General features: G+C 37.2%; 1 protein-coding gene across 6 annotated transcripts in view; it reads right to left on the bottom strand.

Annotated features, from left to right (window-relative positions):
- LOC137985904 (TNF receptor-associated factor 2-like) overlaps positions 1 to 10,000 on the bottom strand; it is a 70,896-nt gene that overhangs the window by 33,585 nt on the left and 27,311 nt on the right. For 5 of the 6 annotated variants that reach the window (XM_068833375.1, XM_068833362.1, XM_068833382.1 and 2 more), the window contains one exon: positions 756 to 826. The gene's annotated coding sequence lies outside the window, so the exon portion shown is untranslated. Of the gene's footprint in view, positions 1 to 755; positions 827 to 8,445; positions 8,539 to 10,000 lie in introns of those variants that run through there. The other variant, XM_068833368.1, reaches the window with a different exon arrangement.

The following is a 10,000-nucleotide window of genomic DNA, read 5'->3' as shown; positions in this document are numbered from 1 at the left end:
GGGACTTAGGATGGTCCTAAGAGAAAATAAAAACTATGCTTAAGCAAAATTTTGGAGGGCAAACTAAGAGTATTTGCATTTTCACAGGGAGTACAAGTGTAAGTGGAGTTTACCATTTGAATGGAAAAACCGGGGCCATAGCAAGTTACCTTAGCTATAGGAAATCCATTTAAAAACACCCTCTATGTTGACATTGTCAACAGAGCATACGCCATCAGGCGTGCGAGTTGGCGACGAGATCGTTCAGCGGTCATGCTAAATATTATTTTACGCGATGAAGACTGGATCTGAGTTTGTACCGTCATCGGATTTAACTTTTGCGACATCCTTAGGGTAAAATACCGAGGAAACTTAATGCGAAGCAAGTAATGAACTCCCACAAGATTGTTTAGCAAAATTCTTTACATCCTTTCTGAGTGGGAGGTGGCTTAAGAGATGTATTACAGGGAACTGTGGGCAATACTGTTCAACACATTTACAAATCATTTGTTTTCAAGTTTACCTCCCGGCAAATTACATGCAAACGCCGATGATAGTTACGTATGACTATGACAAAAATCTTTATGAGCTTCACAAACGGATTCACGTCTTAATAGCTAACAAGTGGTTTGAAACTAATGATATTAACTGCAATCCCAACAGGCAGCTGGCAATGATTATTGGTAATACTGATCATGATTATAAATTTTCGTTCCCGCAAAAGGGTCCCTAGATCTATGTGGGTGAACTGTATGGTACAAGTTTATTATTTTTACCCAACGTTTGAGGATTTGAAGGCTTCTTCTTTCTTTTGGGAGTTTGAATATGTGCTTCAATATTCAAAGTGCTGAAAATAAAAAAAGTAGTAAATAGAATTTAATGAAGAAGTAATCCCAACCTCCTGTCAGCCCTTTCAGCCGTCGAAAATGAAACGTATACGAAACTAAGAATCTCTTAGATTTTAAGGAAGGCTTAAGATTTTTCTCCAAAGTTAAAAAACCCTTCTTGAGCAAATTCATAGCTAATTTCCCAAATGAAAAAAAATTAAGGTGGCTCTGAATCCGTTCCACAGGAGTTTTTCAAAGGAGTTTTATCGTAGCCTGCTAATCACTTACTCATCACTTTCCAGCAATAAAAAATGCGGGTCACCGAGTTAGTTTTTCAGTGTGATATAAGCATTTGAAGACTAAATATAGGGTGTCTTTAGATAGCTTTGTAAAACAGTTGTTAAAATATAGAGAAGTAAAGCAAAGGAATCTACTGCTTTAGCCAGACGTCTGGTTTATAATGTGTTATTGAATTTAATATCTCCTCAGTCCATGGATTGAAAGTTGTGGATATATGTTTATTGAGGGATCTCCCAGCCTATAGAGGCACTCCTAGCATTCAGAATCTTAATGGTTAGAATTCTTTATAAAGCATATAGGCGAACAAACTCGCGACATCGAAGATATGTTGCTGACAATCAGGCGTCTAGTGTCAAGCTGTTCAATAGACTTCAGTGGCTTCCTTTTTATGAGGAATCGAAAATAGCTAAATGCTGTGCTGCGTACAAACGTATCATGGGTGAAGTACCCTTATACACTGAAGGCTCTTTAATACTCAATAGTCAGCAACACAATCGTGCTACAAGATATAGTAACATTAATTTTATTTGTCCAAGATTTAATCGTATGACTGAAGGCGGTAGATCATGCGCAGTTACTACTTGTTAACTTTGGAACAGCTTAAGTCTAGAACTCAGGAATTCTGTATCATTGGAATCTTTAGGAACAATTTTAGAAAAAATCTTTTTGATGTACAAAGGAAGCTACACCATTTTATAGTTTAACATTTGATTCATTATTTGCTCTCAAGCCATGTTTTATTTTTATTAACAATTCGTTTTCTTGTCAGATGGATATTGTTAGCTTTATCGATTCCGTGCCACCCTCTTTAAATAAAGTGTATTATTATTCTCTAACTGGGAGAGTGTTCTGAGAAAGGTGTTTCTGAGTAACAAGCAAGAGATAAGATACGAAATCAGCAGGTGTTACTGGTCCTGTACTTTATCGAGTTGTATAATTATTTGAGACAATTTGCAGTTAATATTTTTCTCTTTTCTTATCATCAAAATATCCCCGTTACGCAGGAAAATATCTCTTGCTAACTATTCAGCTCACCATAACCGGAAGAAGTAAATAATAATGATTGGTGAAGAGCGGTCTCCACTCTTTTTTTCACACGAAATAAAAAACCTGCTCCAGGTCTAGTGACTTCAGTTCAATTTCGCTTACGTAAGATGTTATATAGCAACCAAAGAACGGGATATTACTATGGTGAAAACAGTTTTTGAAGCATGCTGAGCCTTAGATCATGGGCAGTGTTAGAACCGACAATTCTGCTTTCTTGTGGCTTCGATGACTTAATTTAACTAAGAATTACTGGTCATAGGTCACGGGTCAGCCGTTTTCTCTTTGCCACAATTTGAAAACTCCAATGTCGCCACAGACAGTCCAATCTTATTGAGTAATATTGAGTAATAATCAGTTTAAAATGAAGTGTTAACGTATAGTCCAGTGATCGAGAAGGACATGAATGGATGATGAAATTGCAGTTCCAGTTGACATGACCAACAACCTAACATGAACGAACCAGTTCGCTTTGTAAGGGTGCTTCACTTCACTTACCATTCTGCACTCACAAAAAAAACCTTTCAACTCGTGTATTAAATGTGTTCTTCATACCACGGGTCTGTGTGAAGTGTACATCTCAAAATGAATATACCATTGAAGTGAGTGCATGGTATTTCACGTTGGCAATGTTTTTGGAGGAGCATATGTCGAATCATACGTCTCTTCACGTATACTTCGATCTTGCACCCGATGCATGTGCACGGTTTTCAGTGCCCAACGCTCACCTTTCTCTGGCCCATACTGTCAAGTACCCGAACTTTTTTGGCGGTTTGCTTCTAACGACGCTTCGTGTGGAGACAGTTGCTGTAGAAGAGCCGGCCAGTTTCCCTTGAACATCCTGGAATGTTTTTTCGACTGCCTCTTTTCACCTTAGTTCGATCCTAGTCATATCACCAAGAGATTTAGTCAGTAATATATTTGGAGATGAAATAAATCCGGTGAGCCGAGAAGCATCGACATGTAAAGGCTTTTCAATTTTGCTGCTTGCAGTTTTCCTTCGGTGTGAGAATGCTTCGTGCTTCAAAAGAAAACTTGGAAACTCTTTTTTCGTTCTCCCTAATGAGAATGCCGCTGTGCGTTCTGGAAAAGGAGAACTCGTTGTTCGTGAAAGTTTATCCGAAGTGCTTTCATTTGATCGACGTCACAGTCCACAGTTGCAAAAAAATTCATGATCTGATTCAATAGTTACTTGCTTTGTGAAATAAATGGTCCCGAACACTTATCATCCGCCGACTTGTACCTTACCTCACACTTCTGTTACATTATGAATATTCCAGTTCCAGCGAAACTGACCAGCAGAGGAAGACCGGTTACGAAAGCCGGCAAATTTTGACTCAATATGTTATGCGATCTTGAATTCAAAGATGGCGGCGAGCTCTTTGCTTTCATGTCAACCTTGCCACTCTTTCCTGTTTTACTGAGCGGGGAAAATTTTTTTTGCCGAATATCATGTTGAAAAAATATTTCATAGTGATTCCAAGTAATAAATGCTCCGTCTTTGGCTGTGGTTCTTGAAGAAGCGCAGGGATCCGGAATTTGGAAGCCATGGTCAGCGAAGAATGATGAACATGCAAAGTGGAGAGTGGAACAAGCCGACAAGAAAAATTACCCTGGATTTCGGAAAGCAGATTATGAATGATAGAGTATATACGTAGGAGAAGCATTTTGCTCCCGAATAAATTTAGATGTGTAAATAAAGTTTTAATATCCTCCCTGAATAGGCCAGGCTCATGTCGTTGTCACACGTGAAAGTGGACTGTTGGAGTCCACTTTTTTTTTTTTGGATGGCTATTTATATTTTTCTTCCACTGTCCTTTCCGAGAAAATGACCAAAAAGACATCATGGTCTGGGGCCTTACGAACACTCGACATCCCAAAAAAGGAAAGTCATGAACACAGCAAGCCGAACGATCTGTGAGAGATGCTCAGGAGCCTCGGGCCTCTAACAGCTGCTATAGTTCATTTTCGGTTTTCGGAGTGAGTTAAGAGCCTCAAAGATTGAAGCTTCAATATGTTAGCTAAAAAATACGTCTACGATCTGCTTTTTGCAAAGAATGCTAGATAAGGAAAACAGAGTAAGTTGGCAAAGCCTGCACATATTTATAACCAAGACAGATCCCTAGCGAATAAAGTTCAAATTACAGGGACAGAGACTAATATGTGTTCAGCGTGAAGGAGAGTTACTCAAATGACCTTCGTGCCAAATTACTGAAGACAAATTGACGGAGACCGTGAACTAAACAATGACATCTCCGTGAAATGTAGGCGAAAAACGAGGCGAAAATTACGAATGATGCCATGTAATGTGAATCACAAGGATACTTTGCAAATACGGCTTCAGAATTGGGTCATACTAAAATAGAGGTTGCTCCTTAATTTAAGCAGGTCTAAGGGACGGACCATTGATTTTTGTGGAGGGGATGGGGGGGATGGAAAATCTTGAAAAAAAAAATGTTTGCAACGATAAAAAGCCCAAATAAATTGTTTGAAAGAGACAAAAAAGGAAAATAAATAGTTTGCAAACCAATAGAGAGAATGGAGCTTATTTCAATCAGGATACATATTACTGAACCGAATTTGATTTCTGTAATTAAACTTTTTTTCTTGTTTATTTAACAATGTAAAGTCACAACACAACAAAACTGTTTGAAAGTCACTGGCTGGATTAATTCATGAATAAGAAACCATTACATTTTGTGTTTCAGTCGTCATTCATTAAATACGAAATAAACCGTTATAAAAATACACAATGCAAGTTTCCAATGGCTAATAATTCCAAATATAAACTACAATAGATCTATGGCCACAGTTTCAAGAAAGAAGAGAAGCTTGACATTGTTGACTTCAGTGACAGTGAGTAGAACCTACAGTTACATGTCAAAACATGTAATAAAAAAATTACTGTAATAAAAAAAATATAAGAATAGAAATTGACTGCAGGATGATGAAGCCAGAAAAAAATTGTCTGTGTTGAAAAATGTAACTTTATGAAAGTAAGAAATCGAAACAAATTTGCGTAGCAACCAAAAAACCAATAAGTAGATTCCATGCCTTAACCACGCTAACCGTGCAAAACCTTGCACGGTTCGGCTGTTTTCACGAGTCCGTACGCATAGTGGAACCGTGCTGGTCAAAATGTTGACCTGCATTTTTCAGGTCCCAAACTTGCACACTTAGCCGTTCAACAATTCGTCCAGTTCCACCGGTCCCGTGTGAACGCAAGGTGGAACCGTGCAAGTTTTTGTCCGTGCACAAATTTGTTAATGCTTTCGTTTCTCTTCTCGTTTTATTGTAGGATACGAGCTACGTTCTCAAATTCCTTTTTTGCGGTTTCTAGATCTTAAAAGTTACTAAGGGTATCATGTGACACGGAATCGGGGGGAACAACACCTTCGAGGGCTGTTCAGATTTCATTCATTTTATTTGCCATTAACCACATAAACGAAAAGAAATTTAAAAAAAACACAATACACTAGAAATTTACAATAACTTAAAGAAGATAGACTAAAAATTGTTTAAGGAGATAATGACAAGGAAGCCTATATAGAAGCCGGGGGCTTATGAGCTATAGGCTTCTTGACAACATTGGGTACATCACACAAATTATGAGGACAGCATAAAATAGAGAATGTATTATTTTAAAAACAAAAGAAAAAGGAAAAGAAGAGGAAAGAAGAAGTATGTAGCTCAACAAGGAGTATATATGACTAAGAAAAAAGGAATTTTTAAAGTCTTTTGGCAAACAAAGGGATGCTTTCACTGTTTTGAATTTTAGGACTTAACGAGTTGAAAAACATAGGTCCTTGAAACCGAATTGAGAAGTTTCGGATATTAGTTCGACAGGGAGATACGTAAAAAGGTTGCAATTTCTAGTATAATGCGAATGTAACTGGCTCGCAAGAGTAAACATATCATGAAAATAATTAGGAAGTAAACCTCTTTTAAATAGATACATAAATTTACCTATCTGGTATAAATAAATGTCAGAGAATTTCAAAATCTCCTGTTCTTTAAAAAGAACATCAGTGTGAGAATCGAAAGAAACTTTACATATAATTCTTATCTTCTTTTGCAGAATAACAACGCGACTTATATTACTCTGATACGTCGATCCCCACACTGAAATACAATATATTAAGTAAGGGTAAACTAGACTATAGTACAAACAGTGTATACACATGCCTATAGATTTTGATATTTTTCTGGAGACGATGAGAATGTGAGGTTTCCATGATAAATGTTCATCAAGGATAACACCTAGAAATACTGTTTCTTTCACACAATCAATCTTATTGTTGTCAATTTGAACAGATAGATCAAGTGTTTGCCTCCTTTTGACTCCTTTGGCGTGGTCTAAAAACCATATCATTCGATATTTTAAAGTTAATTGACAGCTTATTAGCTCGACACCATTGTGTCGGTAATTTACACATTTCAGAATTTACGGTTCAGAAAGTAAATTAAAATCTTTGTGAGAAAAAAATATGTTTGTGTCATCAGCAAAAAGAATCATGTCCACCACCTTTGACACATTGCGCAGATCATTTATATAGAGCAGAAAGAGGAGGGGGCCTAATATAGAGCCCTGAGGCACCCCACACTTAATATGGCAAGACTCTGAACAGATACCATTAAATTCCAGTGTTGTCTACCGCTTAGATAGCTTTCAAACCATCTAAGAGCGGTGCCTCGAACACCATAATGCTCTAGTTTTGAGATTTGAATATGATGATCAACGGTGTCAAAGGGCTTTAGACAAGTCTATATAAATACCAACTGTATATTCCTTATTTTCAATAGCAGAAGAGATTTTGTCATACAAACAAGCAAGAGCATAAGCATTGGAGTGATATTTGCGAAAACCATACTGATTATCAGAGAGAATCTTGGAAACATTGAGAAACCTTAGAAGTCGATAATACATTAGTCTCTCTAGAATTTTAGAGAATGCAGGTAAAACAGACACAGGTCTGAAATTTGTAAATATATCCCTTTCACCAGATTTAAAGAAAGGAATAACTCTAGCAATTTTCAATTGATTTGGTACAATACCAGAGGTGATAGATAAGTTAATAACGCTAGTAATAGGGAAAATTATTTTATCAATAGAATCTTTAATTAAGTTCACAGAAATGTTGTCATGACCTTTAGCAGTACCTGAACGACAAGTGGCACATATTTCAATAATTTCTTCCTCACTTGCAACTTCTAGAAATATTGAATTGAGTAGTTTTGGGGGTAAAAAAGAACTATGCGACTTCTCTGATGCAGGAATTTTGCTAGCTAAATTTAAGGGCCAATGTTAGTAAAATATTTACAAAAAAGATTAGCTATTTCCTTTGGATCGGAAACGTCATGAGAATCTGCCCTAAATACCACGCTTACCTTTATTTCTATTTAGGATTTCATTGAGAACTTTCCAAGTGGCCTTAACATTTGATTTCCTTTGTTCCTTCCTTTTCCGAATAGACCTCGCTTCCGCAACTATCCACAATTATTCAAACAATGTTCTTAAATCTTAATCTAGCATGTGAAAAAGGGTAAAGTATCTAAAGACCAGTGTGACAACTAATAGGGCTTTTTCGATATATTACAATTCAGCTTGATAGCGAGTCAGTGCGGAAAAAGACAAAGGAAAGTGGATGATATGTAAATATTTTTCACATTAATTCCTACGTGTTTCTATTGTCTTTGTCCTCACTGCCTCACTTTCAAGCAGAATATTTAATATATCGAAAATGGCCTATTAGAATTTTTGCTTCCCTCGCACATTTTGATTCTATTTGCTCTTTTGCAGTTTAAAATTGACTCTCCCTTGCATGCGTATACTTTCGGTTTATTGAAATCGAACTGATACACTTCACTGAACACAAATACTGTGTAATTCTTTGGTTTAAAATGTGCTACAGTTGAACTGATTAAAATGTGCTTCAGTTGAACGTAAATGGACTGATATTGACAGATCGTCGATTACAAAACTTAAACAATTGTCTATTGACAGTGTCTTTCACAAGGCTGAAAGAACGATCTTCAAGCCGAAGTCACGATTTAGTCGATATCACAAAATATGCAAAAGATGATCATAAATTGGAAATCCCCTGCGAGATTTCCAAGCAAGCGTTTCATAACTTGCATAAATAGAAGAGCTCATTGTAGTGATTTTATAAAACCAAGATCACTTGAGACAATTCTGACAGCGTAGAGCAATTAGGTTCATTTTAAAATCGATGTCCGTCTAAGTAAACTCAAGGCTGTTAACTCTTGAGCAAAGACGTTTCGTTGTCGACGTTACCTTCTTGTTTAAAACTCTTTTTCCTAGTCCTCTATGGAAATCGCACACTCATGAATCACTCGTGTAGGATTCGTAGAAAGCCGCCATTTTCACCGATCGCTCTGAAATTTGGCGTGTTTACTGGGGAGAAATAGCCTCAGTTTCCCTGTAAATCTCGGCTTTCTAGCTTTCATGACGCCTACATGACAGACATTGCGGGTCAGGCAATTTGACCCCTAGCGGAGGCAAAATTTTCAACTTTTCAAGCGATCGCCGAGCGGTTTTAATAACGTTTTTCGGCCAAAACATTACGCTACAGGCTTCGGAAAGGATAAAGAAAAGGATTGTGATCCATTTGATGGAATTTCAAACGTTAAAATCACTGAAAAGGTAAGATTATTTTCAAAGCGTAAATTGCGTGTCTTCACCACGTGTTCTTACGATCTCACAGAATTGTGTTTTCCCTCAAAATATTCGCTTGTTTTCGATTTCGTTCGAACATATTTACCTTTATTACACGTTCAGTGAATAGTTTTATCCTCTCGGAAGAATTTTCCGTCGAAAGATCGGTTATTTGGGTGGTTTTTGGCAAACAGAGGTTTTAAAATTATTCGTAATGCGATCTATTCCGTTGCCGTTAGCAACGGGTCGCAAATTTGACAGTTTCATAGACCTTATTCATAAATGGCGGTCAATTTATAATTCTTTTGTTGAAGTGCAAATTAGCACACCCTACAGTGAATTGAAAAGAATTCTTGTTCTAAAATGAGGCTTGGTAGGCTAATTTGCACGTGGACAAAAGAATTATAAATGTGACCGCCATTTATAAATAAGGTCTATTGCATTATCAGCTTACGCATTGATCGCTAATCCGATCACAGGCAGCCCAAACTCGGTATACTATTTATAGCCTTTGTATGGGAAAATTAACTTTTACAATTGAACCCACTGAGAACTCGGAAAAATCCGAGCCCAAGATGGGATTCGAACCCACGACCCTCCGTGATCTAGTACGGATGCTCTAACCACTGAGCTACTGGAGACTCTATGGTGATCCAGGATGAAATGTGGGTATTTGACTCGAGCTGCATCACGCAGCCACAGAGTCAAATATCGACTGACAGCATAGCTCATAACTGCATCGCGCAGTCACATTGAGAGCATCATTGAACGATGCGGCAAACCAACCACCAAAGTGAGCGAATGTGAGAGAATGTTCTTAACACATATTAAATGAAAGGTGTTGCAATTGAACCCACTGGGAACTCATGCCTCATCAGTTTTTCGGTCAAATTTATGTCCAAGAAAGCAGATAAATTGAAGAAAATTTTAGTTTTGCATTCAAAAATTCGTAATCAACGCTAAAATGACCAATTTTTGCCTGGAAAACTTTTTTTTGTGTTATTTTTCTTAAATTTTTTCGTTCAACGTAATATATTCAAGAAATCAGTTGCATTCTTCTTTTAGCCTATCGCCGGCATTCCAAAACATTAATCTACTTCTGTAATATTTTCCTTTCAGTCGACTAGTTCAACAACATCGATCGAGCAGCTAGTACGAATAAAAATCTGAAAAT

The sequence above is a fragment of the Montipora foliosa genome, chromosome 2, assembly GCF_036669935.1.
Source record: "Montipora foliosa isolate CH-2021 chromosome 2, ASM3666993v2, whole genome shotgun sequence".
NCBI lineage: Eukaryota > Metazoa > Cnidaria > Anthozoa > Scleractinia > Acroporidae > Montipora > Montipora foliosa.
Note: the sequence above shows the minus strand (reverse complement) of the source record. Positions and strands in the feature narration are given on the sequence as shown.